The 7,657-nt window shown below is 35.9% G+C and overlaps 1 pseudogene; it reads right to left on the reverse strand.

The window, feature by feature from the left end:
- Window positions 1-2,007: 2,007 nt before the first annotated feature.
- Window positions 2,008-7,232, reverse strand: LOC146992815 (uncharacterized; annotated as a pseudogene).
- Window positions 7,233-7,657: the final 425 nt, after the last annotated feature.

Consider the following 7,657-nt stretch of genomic DNA (forward strand, 5'->3'; position numbering starts at 1 on the left):
GCTTATATAATTTCTTCAAAGTAAAATTAAAATATTTTCTTTAGCACAGTTCAGCTGGTTAGGATGCTAATGAATTATTTGTTCGTATAAAAAGTAAGGAATATTGTTAATACTTATAAATACTTTCATTTCAATTCATTTTACAATGCTAGCCGCCCAACCGGTACAGCAGTTAGCGTCGCTGACTGCCGTGCCGAAGGGCCCGGGTTCGAATCCCGGAGAAAGCATGGATGTTTGTTACTGTGTAGTGCCCGGCACAACAATTGAGCACTGTAAATATGCGGTGATCTGAACGTCCTCTTGAGACGTTGGTGGTAGGGGAAGAAGGATGGGAGACACTCGGAGCTGAGTTAAATCACACTGTCATCTGTATGGTGCTCAAGGCTGTTGCGAATAAGAGGCGTAAACTAGCGCTTCTTGCCACGAGAACATTCGTGGGCTTGGGCTGACTATAGATCAGACAAGTGAGCATTAACAACAACAACATCTTGCTGAGAGATTATATTAATTTTCAAATTTGAGACAGTGGAATGGTATATAGTGTACCGTAAAATGTTAGTGTTACTAACTATTACAATTTTATCTTTTATCACAATTTCTACTGTTTTTTCAATTCTTCCATTCAGTGGTTATCTACTTCCAGTCAATTAGCTTTTATAGTAATTACAATTATTTCCTTTTGCGTTTTGCATTCTCTTCAGAACTATTAATTAATTTAGTAATATCCATGTAAGAATGTGTTTACCAAGATAAAATAAGATCTTTTTCCAAGGTTACTGGGCTACAAGGTTTGCTGTTGTATGACGTCTATTGACTCCTAGTCTGCTCAAGAGGTCACGATGTTTTAGAGTTGCGATGTTTCCTCTTTACTTTCTTTACTCCCATGATGTTTTGTACCACGACGTTTTCGCCTTGCATTGTTTTCTCCGCGATGTTTTTTTCATGATGTTTTCGTCGGACAATGTTCAAAAGCCACTTCTTGCCTCCTCTCTTTGAGCCTCCGTTTCTCCCACGTCTGTAAGTATGTGACGTCAATGCCGGAAAGAGAGTAAACTTGTTTGTCTACTGACCTTGAATGTTTACCCTATATCTCGGTAGGTTCTATAATTCTCGGTACCTTAACGCACCACAAACGTCATTAAAACACACAGATGACTAAATAACTCGGATCATCTCTCTAGGCTTTTCATCTAGCTTGCAAATAAGTAAAATAAAAACATTTTCCATACAGCTTTGCTTGAGTTACTTTACAAAAATAGCCTTTTATAAAATATGCACTATAATCGAATGCCTTTTATCGCCGTTTATCTAAGATTACCTTTACTGCCCAAGGTAAAACTGCCCTTTAGTCGAGAAACATGCTGTGTAAAAACATTGTGTAAGTCGAAAAATTTTAACAACATTGTCTTTCCCCCGCAAATATTTGAAATTCAGCGAAAATATGAATCGATAGTAATTTTCAAATAATTCGACCATAAAGATAAATAATCCCAAAGATATTATAAATTGAAATAGTGTTCTTTTTATATTGTTTAATCTTAGCATACATTAATTCGAATTTCTCTATCGGTGTGCGACTCAATATTTTCTTGCATTTCTCCTAAGCCTCTGTCTGCTACAAACAAATCTAGACTAACGGCATATTGATCCCCCATTTCAGCATCAGCATCGTCGTCATCAGCCTGTAGATAATATTATCTTCAGTTCTGTTTTCAGCATTGCTTAATGCGATGTGTTTTACCAATCGGGCTGTCGTGTTTAGTCTGTTTTTAGAATGAATGAGGCCTTAAAGATTATCTGATAGACCCATTTCAGTTAGATGACAAGATATTTAAATTATTAGCGTAGTATGGCTTGATTTATTAAATTATAGACACATTTACAATTTTGGCTGAATATTTTCAGCAAAATCTTATTTCTCGGCTTATACTCGGATAGGCTTATTCGGAAATATTATTTTTAATACGCATTTTCTCTTCGTAAGAAATTCAGCTTCATAGTTCAACTTCATATTTTCATTTTGCCCCCAAAGGTTTGTTTTTCAAGCATTGCTTCTTCTTCTCCTTTGTTGTTAAGGGGTAATTCCTCATTTTCATCTTTGTCGCTATCTGTCAATTCATGATTTTCAATGTTAGTAAAATCTTTTTCTGATTCATCTTGCGAAATAGAATTTTCTTAATCACTTAGTTCTTTTAACAGATTCCGGATAGCCTCAGGACTATCCCGAAAATGTTCTCCGCGGAAACGCTTTGACACCTTCAAGGCAACGCGTCTTCAAGTGCGTACGTTACACCTAACCATTCCTCTGTGAGACAAAATATTGTTCTAAAAATGCCACTTGCGGAAATATTTCCCCAAGAAGGAATGTTCTTATCTGTAGTAGCCATGGTCATATAAAGGTACTGAGTAGCCCGTCCTATTTCCTGTTTCAGTGGAGGCAGGTCAAAGTTATTTGTAATGGGCTTCGTCTAGGAGACGAATGGGTAGCATTCTAGGGTTAAACAGAGGAAGAATGGATTATGTTTAACAACTAAATCAAACTGCCGAATTTAAACTAAAATGTAACAACGAAAGATGTAACTGAAAAAACCAAGTGTGATATGTTAGAATTTTAAATTTAAACACAACAGCGAAAGTTGTTTTAAATACATCAGTACAAATAATAATTTTGTTGTGAATTAACTGTTAAATTTTATTCAAAGAAACTTGTTTTTCCAATGCAGCACTAGCATGTTGATAACAAATGTAATATATCTTGACGCCTATGCTACGAAAAAGGGGAAAACAAGATAAATATAGCTAAACCCTACGAGAAAGCTAAATCTATAATATTGGATCTAATTTTAATAGTCAGCTTCTCCTCAGCTAAACACTGTTCGTCCAGGGCGGCATCCTTTCAGAGAAGTATCAGTTCCTCATTTCTGCTATTTGGGTTTCTTTTGTACTATTTACCAAAAACCCTAAATGTTCAGTCAGCATTAGTTTAATATTACGTCCTAAGTTGTGCAGTATTTTTGTGTAACACAGTTGTCGTATTTTTGTTTTGTGCTCTCATCTGACTGGTAAGCCACATCATGAATTGCCCATAAGCATATAATTTTGTTTCTAGATGAATTAGCCAACATGTGGGTACGTAAAGATGGTTATAATAACAAACTAGAAATCTAAAGCTGGCGCATATGGTGCGTTACGGGGAAAATCTGGGTGACAAAGATGTGCACAGGGCTAGTTTTCAGTGGAAAACAGATTTAAGTAGTTTGAACAGCTAATGCGTTCTTTAATGTTTTGATCTAACAGAATACATGTACTATTATATATAGATTACAGGAGATAAGTATTGTGCGAATTATACATAGCCGCCAACAGAAGAGGAAATATGATTTTTTTATAAGTGCCCAGCATGGAAAATATTACGGAATTATAACAACGTATAATTTTTTTATGAAATGAAATAAAATACTTTTAATTTTCTAAAATGTTGTCAGAATAAACAAAATTCATTATTCTAAATTTAGAGTGAATAATGTATTTCTTTGTGAAATCTGGAACGACCTTAAGAAAAGTTTGAGAATACGATTGTAACTAATAATTTGTGCTCATTAAGCCTACAAGTACTTCTCACCTACTTTTTTAATCAGAAAAAGAGATTTTAGAGCTCCTCGCAAATTATTATAATGGATTAATAAATTATTCTAGAACTTCAACAGTATTTTAATTATTTCCTTTTCCTTGGTCAATTATGATGCTTAAAAGAAATAGAAACAATAAAGTAAAATTACTTGTTAAAACCTGTCATTCCTTTACTATTGAGGTGGAGCGTCTGAGACAGTAGCAGGTGTATTTCAAAAAGAAATAAAATTTTGCTTCATTAGCTACTGGTTAATAACTTTAATGGAAGTTTTTACCATAATTATAAATATCAAATCCTTTCAGAGTTTTTTCAACCCATGTCAATGAATTCAGAAGAGGTTATAGCATCCGTTTTGCGAACAGTTGAGGTCAAATAAATTGTCTAATTATTATTTTAAAAGCACAGTAATTTTGTCTACTGTATCCCCGTATAACACTAATGTAACTTTTTAAAATCGTACAGTCTTAAGTTAAATTCATATATTCAGCCAAGAGAAAGCCATACTAGACTGCAGTACAAAACAACAATAAAATTAAGACAATAATACGCCAGTACAAGATTACAGACTGTAGCAGATACTGTCAAAATTCCGAGTTTTAGTGTTAAATAGGAAATGCTTTAGGATGACATACAACAAGAACATCGCATGGAACAAGAAGGTCCTGCATTCAGATTACAACCGGTGTTCAAATTATTACTGTTTAATCCCTTCTAAATGCATTCTTGCCTGTCTCTGCAAAACGTTCGACTCGTACAATAGGATTCAAGCTAGAAACTATGCCGGTGAGTTAGATGTAACTTTAACTGCATATATACGTTTAATAATATTTTGAGAAGTACTAGAGATGTTTCAGCGGACAGATGAAGACTGTATGCTGTTAGTTGTTAGATCTGAGCTGAATTCCTAGTACTGAAATACCCGCGTTAGTTTTGCTCTTTAGATCCGTTTTGTTTAACGTTCTTAGTAGGCTGAAGTGTAACTACTGATTGTACGCTCTGATACTGTGAACAACTGTACGAGTATCTTTGTGGAAAGTTCCAGAACTGTGAAGTGTTTCTTTTGGTAGAATAAATTTTATCAAGCTATCATCGGTTTCGTGTGCACTCAATCTATTAAAAAATCCATACACACAACATTATTTTTCCGAGTTTATTCCATGACGAAACTAATTCTTTATACAAAACATGAAGAAACATGATGGAAGATGATAAAATAAAAATTCTCCTAAACGCATATAAGGGTGGTAAGCACTAGTAACAGTTCCAGTAGCAGCACTACATTTTGGAGGTTTCCTGTAACTAATAGGCTGTTAACCAAAACCAGTTCCACAATATTCCTCAGTCCGATTATAGTTTCAGGGGAACCGTAATCATAATTGCCATATCCAATACCATAACCACCACTCTATCCATAATTACAGCTTCCGAAGTTTCCATAACCACTTTCGTACCCTTTTATAACCATATGCTTGCCCACCGTATCCTCTTGGAATCCAGCAGAAGCGCATCACTCTTGAGGCTGAGAAAATACAGGCCCTTCTCTGTCTCTTGCACCTATACCACGAGGAGAGCACGTGCAGGGAAAGCACCTTGTGCAGCAGCAGATTCTCAACGGCCACCAACCATTCTTGGATAAGTTTTTCTTTTTTTACTTATTGCGTGCCCTTAAGCATTGTACGGAAAAGCAGAGATATCCCGTAGAGATATTTTTTTAACCCCTTAACTGCCGCGGAAAACATACAAGATTCATTTCCCAGTGCCACGGTTTTACGCACAGGCGCGCGCAGTTATGCGATGTATTAGGGGGAAAATAAGTGAAAGTTTTACTTTCTAAATACTGTTTACTTTCACAAACTAAAGAATAAAAGAAAAAAATGAATGCACAAAATTTAATGTTTTGAGTAAAAATCTAATTAAAAAGATTTAAGTATAATAAAAACGATGTTTTTATAATAAAAAAGACCCCTAAAATGGAGTTTCGATCAATTCATTTTTAGACCAGTAAAGTGTAATATCAGGTTTCAGTGTTATACCTTGTGAAATCAGTACGCCTAATAAAACATATATTTCTTTTGAACTGGTTGAATGCCAAGATTTTTTCTTGATTTTCGTTTGCAATGTGTTGGTTCATATACTCGTCTACAAAACGGTAAGTTTCAGTAACAATATGAAGCACGAGCAGGTCATCAAAAAATAATTCAAAAAAGATAAATGGGTTTGAAACATCCATTTTGTCAAGGTCATTGTGGTGTCGCATTCCAAAGCTTTGCGAATAATTTTACGGGTAGCAGCGCAAAGCAAATGACAGTAGGTTGGAAGGGCGTATATATACACCCGGGGCAATTAACGCATCGGCTGAGCAAAGCGTATATATATGCCCGCGGCAGTTAAGGGGTTAAGGGAAACTAACTCGTATCCACGTTGCAAAAGGGAAAAACCATGAAAATGAACATGCAGCCAGCCTATTCGCCGGGACTCGAACCACGGACCGAACTACCAGTTTTCAGTGACTTTTACCGCTCGACCGCTGGTATCAGCTTTGTTAGTAGCCTTCTTGGCATCGCATTCTTTATTATCAGTTTTCTGTTTAACTTCCTTGCATGAAGCTTTGCAAGCTTCTTCCGTTTTAAAGGTTGTAGAGACATTAGGTTAATTAGAAGCAAAAAAGATGAAAAATGAGCAACGCCTTCGCAGGGAATCGAACCACGGACTTCTAGAATACGCGCCCAGCGTGCAGACCACCACACCACGAAGGCATGCCAAGAAAGCGGGAGAAATACCTTATATACTTCCCCTTTTTAAATGGCGACTGGGCTTTTTAGGGGACCCAATCACCAAATCCTGGGTGTGGAGCATCATCATCCACCACCCTTTTAGATCAGGCACCAATGTAAAAATATTAGGTTATTTTTTGGAAGCAGGAGACTTGAAAATTCAGCAACGCCTTCGCCGGGAATCGAGTGGAATACGCGCCTAGCGTGCAGACCACTACACCACGAAGGCACGCTAAGAAGGCAGGGGAATAACCTTATAAGGTAAGAAAACAGAATTGCCTTCTCTGTTTTTCACCTTTTTCAAATGGGAATTCAACAGTTTCAGTCTTACCATATTTTTAAAAATATGCTTATATATCAGTTTCCGTGTAGTCACTATCTAACCCAACAGCAAATATCTTTTTAATTCCTGGTTTGACCTTAGCTCTTTTAGTATCAATCTGTTTTCCTTTGATTGTATGAGGCACATTTCCCAATACTTTGTCTTCTTTCTCTTCAAGTGAGAATGTAATGAATCAAAAGCCTCTAGATTTTCCGTTTGTAGGGTGAGTTATAATATTAACATTAATAACTAATGAAAATTATGAAAAATTCTTTTAGATCCATCTGATCAATATCCAAACTTATAACACCAATGAAAAGCTTCATGTCCTCATCAGATCGGGATTTGGACAGCATTGGATAATTATCTATACCATTAATTTCTTGATTTTGTTCACCGTATTCAACTCCTCGCCCCATTTGCTTGTTGTTCTGTTTGTTGTACTCTGAATACTGCTTGTATTCTGCAAAAATGTTTCGTTATATTGTTACTTGTAACTTGCCATTTCAGAATTGTATTATGCGGAATACCGAGTCTCAAAGTTTCGCCAAAAAATTATATTTTAATTCAGCACACTTTTATCGCTATTCAATGCATTGGGCCTTACTAAATAACGTTTAGGTTTGGCGTTTTAAGTAAATTAGATCGAGTGTAGCATGTCTTTCACTGTCCAGGTATAAACTGTTAGTAACTGGATAAACTGTTTAGTAATTACCCATGTGATTGTATTTTGCAGTTTTACCTCCCGCCAACCTAGGTAAGGGAGGTAATGTTTTCGGTTCAAAAATTCTATTGTGAGTTTTCAGTGAATAAGCACAGAGCATCCGCAAAACAGTGTTTTACTTTTTTTACAATGACGTCTGGCTGAAGAGTTTTCATTCTTGAGAACGCTTATATGAAATTTCCAAAAATATCTACTCCTGAGATTCG

This window comes from Stegodyphus dumicola, chromosome X2 (genome assembly GCF_044657685.1).
Source record: "Stegodyphus dumicola isolate Sdum_Otavi_A_Nest chromosome X2, ASM4465768v1".
In the NCBI taxonomy this organism is placed as follows: domain Eukaryota; kingdom Metazoa; phylum Arthropoda; class Arachnida; order Araneae; family Eresidae; genus Stegodyphus; species Stegodyphus dumicola.